This window comes from Oncorhynchus masou, chromosome 29 (genome assembly GCF_036934945.1).
Source record: "Oncorhynchus masou masou isolate Uvic2021 chromosome 29, UVic_Omas_1.1, whole genome shotgun sequence".
NCBI lineage: Eukaryota > Metazoa > Chordata > Actinopteri > Salmoniformes > Salmonidae > Oncorhynchus > Oncorhynchus masou.
The window spans coordinates 83,507,857-83,520,437 of record NC_088240.1 but is presented as its reverse complement, the minus strand read 5'-3'; the positions used below and the strand labels follow the sequence as shown (position 1 = coordinate 83,520,437).

Sequence of the window (12,581 nt, the reverse complement as noted above, 5' to 3'; positions counted from 1 at the left end):
AGGCAGGTCCGAGATACTGTTGTGAAGAAGTTTAAAGCCGGATTTGGATACAAAAAGATTTCCCAAGCTTTAAACATCCCAAGGAGCACTGTGCAAGCGATAATATTGAAATGGAAGGAGTATCAGACCACTGCAAATCTACCAAGACCTGGCCGTCCCTCTAAACTTTCAGCTCATACAAGGAGAAGACTGATCAGAGATGCAGCCAAGAGGCCCATGATCACTCTGGATGAACTGCAGAGATCTACAGCTGAGGTGGGAGACTGTCCATAGGACAACAATCAGTCGTATATTGCACAAATCTGGCCTTTATGGAAGAGTGGCAAGAAGAAAGCCATTTCTTAAAGATATCTATAAAAGTGTTTAAAGTTTGCCACAAGCCACCTGGGAGACACACCAAACATGTGGAAGAAGGTGCTCTGGTCAGATGAAACCAAAATTGAACTTTTTGGCAACAATGCAAAACATTATGTTTGGCGTAAAAGCAACACAGCTCATCACCCTGACCACACCATCCCCACTGTCAAACATGGTGGTGGCAGCATCATGGTTTGGGCCTGCTTTTCTTCAGCAGGGACAGGGAAGATGGTTAAAATTGATGGGAAGATGGATGGAGCCAAATACAGGAAAAGACCTGAGACTGGGACGGAGATTTGTCTTCCAACAAGACAATGATCCAAAACATAAAGCAAAATCTACAATGGAATGGTTCAAAAATAAACATATCCAGGTGTTAGAATGGCCAAGTCAAAGTCCAGACCTGAATCCAATCGAGAATCTGTGGAAAGAACTGAAAACTGCTGTTCACAAATGCTCTCCATCCAACCTCACTGAGCTCGAGCTGTTTTGCAAGGAGGAATGGGAAAAAATTTCAGTCTCTCGATGTGCAAAACTGATAGACATACCCCAAGCGACTTACAGCTGTAATCGCAGCAAAAGGTATTAAAAAGTATTAAATTAAGGGGGCTGAATAATTTTGCACGCCCAATTTTTCAGTTTTTGATTTGTTAAAGTTTGAAATATCCAATAAATGTCGTTCCACTTCATGATTGTTTCCCACTTGTTGTTGATTCTTCACAAAAAAATACAGTTTTATATCTTTGTTTGAAGCCTGAAATGTGGCAAAAGGTCGCAAAGTTCAAGGGGGCCGAATACTTTCGCAAGGCACTGTATATAGAGGTTGTGACATAGAGAAAGACAGGCTGATATATAGAGAGGTTGTGAGATAGAGGAAGACAGGCTATATATATATATATATATATATATATATGAGAGAGAGAGGTTGTGAAAGAAGAAAAGTGGCACTTGCATGTTGTGTAGCAATACTAGATCAGGTCACTACATGAACCCTGACCAGGTACACAAGTTCTGGATTTCCAGACTAAGGGAGACATCTACTATTTACCTTACATAACTATAGAACAACTGCAATAGGTTTATACAAATCTATGATTTGCTTGCAACGTGTGCGTGTGCCTTTCCAGAGAGTTGGAGCTTGGAGGTACTAGTATCAAGGACATCTTTATTCTGTTGTATCCTGGTTGGCCTCTCACCTGACTCTCACCCCCTCCCTGGTTGGCGTCTCTCCTGACTGACTCTCACCCCCTCCCTGGTTGGCCTCTCTCCTGACTGACTCCCACTCCTTCCCGGTTGGCTTCTCTCCTGACTCTCCACCCCTTCCCTGGTTGGCCTCTCTCCTGACTGACTCTCACCCCCTCCCTGGTTGGCCTCTCTCCTGACTGACTCTCACCCCTTCCCTGGTTGGCCTCTCTCCTGTCTCTCTCTCATGACTGACTCTCACCCCCTCCCTGGTTGGCCTCTCTCCTGATGGACTGATCTGACTCTCACCCCTCCCTGGTTGGTCTCTCTCTCATGACTGACCCTCATGGACTCTCTCCTGACTCTCACCCTCTCCCTGGTTGGCCTCTCTCCTGACTGACTCTCACCCCTTCCCTGGTTGGCCTCTCTCCTGACTGACCCTCACCCCTTCCCTGGATGGCCTCTCTCCTGACTGACCCTCACCCCCTCCCTGGTTGGCCTCTCTCCTGACTGACCCTCACCCCCTCCCTGGTTGGTCTCCTGACTGACCCTCACCCCTTCCCTGGTTGGACTCTCTCCTGACTGACCCTCACCCCCTCCCTGGTTGGCCTCTCTCCTGACTGACCCTCACCCCCTCCCTGGCCTCTCCTGACTGACCCTCACCCCCTCCCTGGTTGGCCTCTCTCCTGACTGACCCTCACCCCTTCCCTGGTTGGCCTCTCTCCTGACTGACCCTCACCCCTTCCCTGGTTGGCCTCTCTCCTGACTGACCCTCACCCCTTCCCTGGTTGGCCTCTCTCCTGACTGACCCTCACCCCCTCCCTGGTTGGACTCTCTCCTGACTGACCCTCACCCCCTCCCTGGTTGGACTCTCTCCTGACTGACCCTCACCCCCTCCCTGGTTGGCCTCTCTCCTGACTGACTCTCACCCCTTCCCTGGTTGGCCTCTCTCCTGACTGACTCTCACCCCCTCCCTGGTTGGCCTCTCTCCTGACTGACTCTCACCCCCTCCCTGGTTGGCCTCTCTCCTGACTGACTCTCACCCCCTCCCTGGTTGGTTTCTCTCCTGATGGACTGTCTCCTCCCCCAATTAGAAAGGCTGTGGCTACCACCTGGATCTTCTGGTGGTGTCTGTGATGCTGGGGGTGTGCTCCATCATGGGCCTGCCCTGGTTTGTAGCGGCCACCGTGCTCTCCATCTCCCACGTCAACAGTCTGAAGCTGGAGTCAGAGTGCTCGGCCCCTGGGGAACAGCCCAAGTTCCTGGGGATCAGAGAGCAGAGGGTCACCAGCTTCATGATCTTCATCCTCATGGGCTGCTCTGTCTTCATGACCTCGGTGCTCAAGGTAAGATGAGACTCTTTTATAGACTGGAATGGTGTTTCAAATCAAGAAGAGACACTCTTATAGGATTGCAGGCTGGTTTCTTGATCAGATCCTCAACATCCTTTCACTGTTTTGGAACATCATTTATTTTTGATACCAGAGTGATGAGGAAAGGGAGGTATTATTTGGCACACCCCAGTGGTTTGTGGGTAAAGAAATTAGAAAAGGGTGAGGACTATGATTAAATGACTAAAAAGTACCTTCTGTCCCCTGTGCTGTCTTTCTAGTTCATCCCTATGCCAGTCCTCTACGGGGTGTTTCTCTACATGGGTGTGTCCTCACTCAAAGGCATCCAGGTCAGTCTGTGTGGTGTGTTATGTCATGTGGTCAGTGCGGTAGGTTTACACTGCAGTGTTGCCCCCCCCCCACACTTGCAAAATGGTACATCTGAACCACAGGAGGTTGGTGGCACCTAATTAAATATATAAGAATTTGTTCTTAACTGACTTGCCTAGTTAAATAACAGGTTAAAGAGAACAGACTAGTGGTAATGGCTGGGGGGGGTGGTATCAAACACATGGTTTCCAGGTGTTTGATGCCATTCCATTTGCTCTGTTTGGGACATTATTATGAGCCATCCTCCCCTCAGCAGCCTCCTGTGGTCTCAACATGGTTGTGTTGTGGTTGTCCTCTCCTGTAGTTCTTTGACCGTATCAAGCTGTTCTGCATGCCAGCTAAGCACCAGCCAGACCTGATCTACCTGCGCTACGTTCCCCTGTGGAAGGTCCATGTGTTCACCCTGGTGCAGCTCACCTGCCTGGTGCTGCTGTGGGTCATCAAGGCGTCTGCCGCCGCCGTCGTCTTCCCCATGATGGTAAGAATATGGATATGCTGTTAGTATGGCGCTAGAAAGACATTTCACAGGCAATGTCTTCCAGAAACAGAAGTCTGAACTGAAGACAGAATAGATCAAGCAAAGAGATGGCACAGCATTGGATTGTCAGGATGATGCCATTTTAATGAAGAGTTAAAAGTACAAGTCACTGATTTTGTTTCGGTGTCTCTAGGTGTTGGCCCTGGTGTTTATACGGAAGCTGCTGGACCTATGTTTCACCAACAGGGAGCTGAGCTGGTTGGACGACCTGATGCCTGAGAGCAAGAAGAAGAAGGAGGACGACAAGAAGAAGAAAGCCAAGGAGGTGTGTCCAACTGTTCTCAGACTACTGCAGAGCTGTGACAGTCCCACTGACACGTTCCCTCTGTTTCCATGGTTACAGGAGGCCCAGCACATGCTGGGCGTGGAAGAGGGCATAGCACACCCCTGCGACGGGCCGGGCATCCTCAAGACCCTCAAAGTCAGGTTAGTGGTTGGGGACAATTTTGATGCAGTATATCAATGTCCATTATACTTGGAGGAAGTCACGGCCTATTCACCATAGCCCATCAGTGCTGTTCCTCACGGGTTCTGTAATGCATTGTGAAGCACTTTGGAGAACTATGGACTAGTATATTCATGTAACAGGGAAGAGTAACCCCTTTTGAAGCACTGGACCCGTCTCCCAAAGCAGGGTTGGTCTCAGTCTCAGGCCTGCTCTAGTCTCACCATGCACTCCTCATACAGCTGCTCTTCCACCTGGTTGATTAACTGCCCATGACCACCTCGGACCGGTTTATTCCACACCGCCGTTTCCTCCCATCTGAAGGGCCTATGGAAGTGGACAGCCTTGTGGAATGAAATACAGCCCTCGTGTTTGATTTGTTGTTGAACATGACCCCCTCCGACCCTCAGCCCCATAACAACCACCAGAAAAAAGACCAATCACAGACTGTCCTTGCAAACAAGCGACTATTTCATCCAACTATTATATTTGAAGTAATACTAAATAGCTAATTTCCCTTAGTATTGCAATTTATAATGGTTATGATAGTTTTCTAAGGGTCCTCTGTAATACTGTATGTTGACTGCAGCCAAGCAAAGATCATTCATAAGTTTGTTTCAGAAATGAGAACCACACTGGGGGGGGGTGTGTGTGTCCTTAAATGTGTGTTTGTGTACGCCAGCTTAGGGTGTTGTGTGTGTTTGTTCCCCTGCAGTTTGGACCCCTCTATGGTAAACATTTCTGATGAAATGGCCAAAACTGCCAATTGGAAGTCTGTCTCCATGAACTCTGACAGTGCCAAAGCTCTGAAGCATAGTGGCAGGTAGCTATAACTCCTCCTCGGTATGGTTCAGGTGCTCACCCTTCCTCTTCCTGTCTGGCTGCTGGGGCCAAACCCAGAAGCATGCTCCCATCCCTCTCAGAAAATCACACCCTGATAATCATTTTGATTAAATATTTCAACCAATAAATAAATACTTTTCTATTTAAATATTTTGAAAATGAATTCTGAAACTATCTAAAAATTTACATTAAATTCATGCATGTCAATATGTGTCTCAATCACATGCTTTTCATGTTGATGAAACCTTGTATAAGGCTATTATTGCTTACTCTCAAGATTGAGGGCCAGAGAAGGGAGCAAGTGTTCCCTTTTGGAATCCAGCCTGGTGTTTCTATGTCTCCACCTTATTGTCCTATATAGTCCATAAGTTGAACCCATGCCTTTTTGTGCTTGACAGTATATTAACCTTTGAATAACCTTTCAATGAACTAAGAGCGTAAAGGCTAATTATAACACTCCCACCCACAATCTCGATACTATGATGCACCAACTTGCAAATCAATAGTACTGGATGTGTGGCAAATGTCTTAGAACTGTAAATATTTTCAAATAAACCAAAGATAAGAGCATTTGGGTCCACCTGGGGTACATTCAGTCTTGCACGTTGTGTGGCAAAGGGGTGGTGAGTGGGTTCATACTCACTGTATTGGGTTGTCATTTTTTGAATGAGTTTGGAGGATTTAACTTACTAAAATTCAAGTTTAATTTATTTATTTTAAACAGCTATATTTAGATATAATTTAAAAATGTCAATGAATGAACTGAATTTTGGTGGTGGTGATGATGGTGTTATTCTCTGTTCCCAGCCAGGCGAAGGTGTCCTGTGTGAAGATAAACTTGGAGAATGACCAGGGGGAGAAGTATGGGGATGCTGAGACCTCCTTATGAAGGAGGGGCGGGAGGAGCAGGGAGGGGGCCACTTCAGCCTCTAGCCCACCAGGTGGCGTTGTCCTCCTGTCCTCCCACACAGCAGGGGGCAGTGTCCTTCATGGCCCTGGCCGTTGCCCTAACAGCTGCTACCATACCAATGCCAAGGGGGCACACAAAGACACAACCACTTCTACTTAGCCATGTTTCTTTAGTTCTTATTGTGAAATTAGTCCGAGGGAAATTTGTCTTTTAATTTTATCATCGTTTTAAGGTGAAAAAAACATTAACTTTAGATTCAGGTGTGTCTTTTTTAAGGAACCACTTGGTCTTCTTGGAATGACTTTCATCAGGCTTTTTACCAACATATCCATAGTCTCTGGGATAGGGTGTACAGTCTGTCCTCGTAACACTTACTTCGAGGGCAATGCATTATGAATGCATGTAGTGGCCTCTATCGCCCTTAGTGCATTATATTAGAAGAGTTGCTGTAAGCATTTCAAACTTGTCAAGACTGTCCCCAGGTGGTTTATAGGAAGCAGTAGGCCTAACAGCAGTCCAAGCACCCCGGGTGGCTTGACCACAACGACGGCTACTACTCACAGCACTCTATCTGGCCCACTCTGAACAATAGACACTTTCTGTTTGAGAAAGCAGGTGACGCTCAACAAAAGGTCCAAATACATTAGGAGCACCTATTAGATTTAATGGTGTGTGTGTGTGTGTGTGTGTGTGTGGGGGGGCACATGGGTGTGTGTACAAGTGTAAGAAACTTAAGAGCAGCTTAAGATGTCTTTTCACAATATCAGTCATGTGTACAATGTGCTGTTGATTCAGATTATCAGTCACAGTAGGTTGAAAGACTGAGTATGTTCTGTCAAAGTGAACATGACAGACCACAGCATAGCCCATAGTTTGCAGAATATTTATTGAATTAATTGGCAAACATCTCTTACTAATCTTAAACAATCCCAAATTGGAAGCGGACTATAATAAGATAACGTTTCAAAAACAAAATGTTCTCACATTTCTCGATTGAGCGGTCTTGTTATTTTGGAGTAATGGTGAGGGTATTGCCTGCAGTGTCCATACATACATAATGGTGGACTTGAAAGGAAGAAAATATGTATAGAGTAAGTCTATGGAGGTTTCTAAAACTGCTGCCTTCTTTAGGGCAGGTTTAAAGCTGTTCAATAGTGTTACTGTACATGGCTGTGGTAGCCGGGGTTTCATCTAGTGTAGTGCACCTGCACCAAGGAAGTCTTACCAGAGCTGTAGCCTCCCCTTGGTTATGATGACGAGGGGAAACCCACTTTTATCCATTTAAACGGTTTACATCCAATGGAATATTTTCTGTTATGGGGTATATATTTTAGATTGTCTATATATATATATTTTATCATTATTATCTATATCATTACAAAATGTAATGCATTTAATTTATTTTGAGTGGGTCAACGTTGCAGAGTTTGGGGGGGGGGGCGGCAGGAGGAGGGAGCAGTGTCGTTTGTTGCTGGCCGGTAATTAATGTTCTTTATTTCCTGTCTTTATATCTGTGCACTTTAGATACGCCTGCTGCACAACGAGAGGGGTGGGCAGGCTACATGTCCCTTTTTATATACATGTATCTATTTAGATCAGTCTCAGGAACCAATGGGCTCAATGAGGCCCTTGTCTCTCTTTCTCACCATCTCTGTCAGTCTTTCTTTCTCTCCCTTTCTCCCTGTCACTCTCTGTGTCTTTTGTCTCTCTCTCGGCCTCTCCCTCTCTCTCTGTGTTGTCTCTCTGTTGTCTCTCTCTCCCTCTCTGTGTTCTCTCGCTCCCTCTCTGTGTTGTCTCTCTCCCCGTCTCTCTGTTCTCTGTCTGTGTTGTCTCTCCCTTTCTCTCTCTGTTCTCTCTGTCTCTGTGTGTTGTCTCACTTTCACTCTGTTGCTCACTGACTGACTCCCTCATTGTCAATCCACTTGTGTTGCTAGAAGATGTTGCTGTGTGTTTCTCTGCCCCTCCCTTTCAGCTGTAAACCCTTTTTACCTATTTGACACTGGACAACACTGTGATAGGTGGGTTTCTCTGTGCTCTTCTTTTATTGGCTATTCTGTTGTAGGCAGTTTTGTAAAGAAAAATTCTTAATTTTGTCCCATGGATTTACTGTTAATGAATAGCAATGCTTTTGGTTGATTATCCGATATGAATACTGTTACAGGAGTCCTACTGGGAAAGGCATCAGTCTGTTGTTCATGGCTCTGTGATTGAGTTTAATTCATGAGTTTGAATTATGTGATTGAATTAGTTTTATTTAAATCTATAGTGTTATACAAATCTGGGATGAAGGTTATGAAACATTGGGTGTAAGTCGTACGGGGGGCAAGAATTTGTTTTGACTTCAATAAAGAGGAGACTCCTCAAGTTCAATAACTGACTGACCACTTCCATCTGAACACCTTGATGAAAACAAACCGTCATCTGTTTTAGCAGCTGTTTTGCCCTCTGGGTCAATTATGGGCCCCATACTATGAATGTTGGAAATTGACGTACGTTCTCTTTCCTTCTGACTTTGTGCTTACCAGTGGTGTAAAAATACTTTTAAATATTACTTAAGTCATTTTTTGGGGTATCTATACTTTTCTTTACTAGTTATATTTTTGACAACTTTTACTTCACTACATTCCTAAAGAAAATAATGTACTTTTTACTCCATACCTTTTCCCTGACACCCAAAAGTACTTGTTACATTTTGAATGCTTAGCAGAACAGAAAAGGGTTAAATTCACACACTTATCAAGAGAACATCCCTACTGCCTCTGATCTGGCGGACTCACTAAACACACATTCTTAATTTGTAAATGATGTCTGAGTGTTGGCGTGTGGCCTGGCTATCCGTAAATTTAAAAAACAAGAATTGTACTGTCTGGTTTACTTAATATAAGGAACTTTAAATTAGTCTTACTTTTGCTTTGATACTTAAGTATATTTTAGCAATTACATTTACTTTTGATACTTAAGTATATTTTAAAACCAAAATTTAAACTTTTACTCAAGTAGTATTTTACTAGGTGACTTTTACTTGAGTCATTTTCTATTAAGATAACTTTACTTTTACTCAAGTATGACATTTGGGTACTTTTTCCCATCATTGGCGTTGCCTTGGTGTGCATTATCTCTTGGTAGTTGAGTACTTAAGCAGGCTGGGACTAGGAAACGTGGCCTACTGGGGAGCTTGTTAAGAGCAGTCCGAGGTGCATTTTTCTCCGTATCTAACCTATGCTGTACAACAATAGAACACAGAATCAACTGTCATAGTACTGCTATGTGAAACTCCTAAACCAGTGAGGATCACTGAGGACAGGCGATCGTTCAGCACCATGTGACTAGACATTTCAGTCCCCTATAAAGTGGCTTGGATTGGCCTCATGTTGCCATTCGGTTTGATATCAGTGAAGTTTTTAATGAATTGTTCTTAAACTGTACAATGAATGGTATCTGTACTATTCTTATGAGGTTGGGATGGAGGTAACTGGGGGATAATGCAAATGAACCCTTGAATTTTTTTGTAATGGAAATGAAGTTGTTGAAGGAAAGCAATAAAGGTTACTACATTGTAGCTGTGTTGGTTGGCCTCAATCTTTGACACGTTGTTGTAGCTACATTGCTTGGTGATGAACAGAAGTAGTATTGTATCACTGATCTGCTAGTACACTAAAATACATACATACAAAACATACAGCTCACACTACAGACTGAAAGTCACTATTTTGATTTAAAGGGGCAATCTCACTGACTAATCCCACTCACTGTCACAGTTATACTCTGGACCTAGTTTTGTCCCATGGAATAAGTGTTGTGGATCTTAAATGTTTTCCTCATAATCCTGTGCTATCGGACCACCATTTTATTACGTTTGCAATTGCAACAAATAATCTGCTCAGACCCCAACCAAGGAACATCAAAAGTCGTGCTGTAAATTCACAGACAACACAAAGATTCCTTGATGTCCTTCCAGATTCCCTCTGTCTACCCAAGGACGCCAGAGGACAAAAATCAGTTAACCACCTAACTGAGGAACTCAATTTAACCTTGCGCAATACCCTAGATGCAGTTGCACCCCTAAAAACTAAAAACATTTCTCATAAGAAACTAGCTCCCTGGTACACAGAAAATACCCGAGCTCTGAAGCAAGCTTCCAGAAAATTGGAACGGAAATGGCACCACACCAAACTGGAAGTCTTCCGACGAGCTTGGAAAGACAGTACCAGTACCGAAGAGCCCTTACTGCTGCTCGATCATCCTATTTTTCTAACTTAATTGAGGAAAATAACAATCTGAAATTCCTTTTTGATACTGTCGCAAAGCTAACTAAAAAGCAGCATTCCCCAAGAGAGGATGACTCACTTTAGCAGTGATAAATTCATGAACTTCTTTGAGGAAAAGATTATGATTATTAGAAAGCAAATTACGGACTCCTCTTTAAATCTGCGTATTCCTTCAAAGCTCAGTTGTCCTGAGTGTGCACAACTCTGCCAGGACCTAGGATCAAGAGAGACGCTCAAGTGTTTTAGTACTATATCTCTTGACACAATGATGAAAATAATCATGGCCTCTAAACCTTCAAGCTACATACTGGACCCTATTCCAACTAAACTACTGAAAGAGCTGCTTCCTGTGCTTGGCCCTCCTATGTTGAACATAATAAACTGCTCTCTATCCACCGGATGTGTACCAAACTCACTAAAAGTGGCAGTAATAAAGCCTCTCTTGAAAAAGCCAAACCTTGACCCAGAAAATATAAACTATCGGCCTATATCGAATCTTCCATTCCTCTCAAAAATTTTAGAAAAGGCTGTTGCGCAGCAACTCACTGCCTTCCTGAAGACAAACAATGTATACAAAATGCTTCAGTCTGGTTTTAGACCCCATCATAGCACTGAGATGGCACTTGTGAAGGTGGTAAATGACATTTTAATGACATCAGACTGAGGCTACATCTGTCCTCATGCTCCTAGACCTTAGTGCTGCTTTTGATACCATCGATCACCACATTCTTTTGGAGAGATTGGAAACCCAAATTGGTCTACAAGGACAAGTTCTGGCCTGGTTTAGATCTTATCTGTCGGAAAGATATCAGTTTGTCTCTATGAATGGTTTGTCCTCTGACAAATCAACTGTAAATTTCGGTGTTCCTCAAGGTTCCGTTTTAGGACCACTATTGTTTTCACTATATATTTTACCTCTTATGGATGTTATTCGAAAACATAATGTTAGCTTTCACTGCTATGTGGATGACACACAGCCATACATTTCAATGAAACATGGTGAAGCCCCAAAATTGCCCTTGCTAGAAGCATGCGTTTCAGACAAGGAAGTGGATGGCTGCAAACTTTCTACTTTTAAACTCGGACAAAACAGAGATGCTTGTTCAAGGTCCCAAGAAACAGCGAGATCTTCTGTTGAATCTGACAATTAATCTTAATGGTTGTACAGTCGTCTCAAATAAAACTGTGAAGGACCTCGGCGTTACTCTGGACCCTGTTCTCTCTTTTGAAGAACATATTCAAGGACAGCTTTTTTTCCATCTACGTAACATTGCAAAAATCAAACTTTCCGTCCAAAAATGATGCAGAAAAATGAATCCATGCTTTTGTCACTTCTAGGTTAGACTACTGCAATGCTCTACTTTCCTACCCAGATAAAGCACTAAATAAACTTCAGTTAGTGCTAAATACGGCTGCTAGAATCCTGACTTGAACCAAAAAAAAAATGATCATATTACTCCAGTGCTAGCCTCTCTACACTGGCTTCCTGTCAAAGCAAGGGCTGATTTCAAGGTTTTACTGCTAACCTACAAAGCATTACATGGGCTTGCTCCTACCTATCTCTCTGATTTGGTCCTGCCGTACATACCTACACGTACGCTATGGTCACAAGACGCAGGCCTCTTAATTGTCCCTAGAATTTCTAAGCAAACAGCTGGAGGCAGGGCTTTCTCCTATAGAGCTCCATTTTATGGAACGGTCTGCCTACCCATGTCAGAGACGAAACTCGGTCTCAACTTTTAAGTCTTTACTGAAGACTCATCTCTTCAGTGGGTCATATGATTTGAGTGTAGTCTGGCCCAGGAGTGGGAAGGTGAACAGAAAGGCTCTGGAGCAACGAACCACCCTTGCTGTCTCTGCCTGGCCGGTTCCCCTCTTTCCACTGGGATTCTCTGCCTCTAACCCTATTACAGGGGCTGAGTCATTGGCTTACTGGGGCTCTCTCATGCCATCCCTGGAAGGGGTGCGTCACCTGAGTGGGTTGATTCACTGATGTGGTCATCCTGTCTGGGTTGGCGCCCCCCTAGGGTTGTGCCATGGCAGAGATCTTTGTGGGCTCTCAGCCTTGTCTCAGGATGGTAAGTTGGTGGTTGAAGATATCCCTCAAGTGGTGTGGGGGCTGTGCTTTGGCAAAGTGGGTGGGGTTATATCCTTCCTGTTTGGCCCTGTCTGGGGATGTCCTCGGATGGGACCACAGTGTCTCCTGACCCCTCCAGTCTCAGCCTCCAGTATTTATGCTGCAGTAGTTTGTGTCGGGGGGCTAGGGTCAGTTTGTTATATCTGGAATACTTCTCCTGTCCTATTCGGTGTCCTGTGT

The 12,581-nt window shown here is 44.3% G+C and overlaps 1 pseudogene; it reads left to right on the top strand.

Annotated features, from left to right (window-relative positions):
* Positions 1-9,555, top strand: part of LOC135520810 (sodium bicarbonate cotransporter 3-like) — a 43,193-nt pseudogene extending 33,638 nt beyond the window's left edge.
* Positions 9,556-12,581: the final 3,026 nt, after the last annotated feature.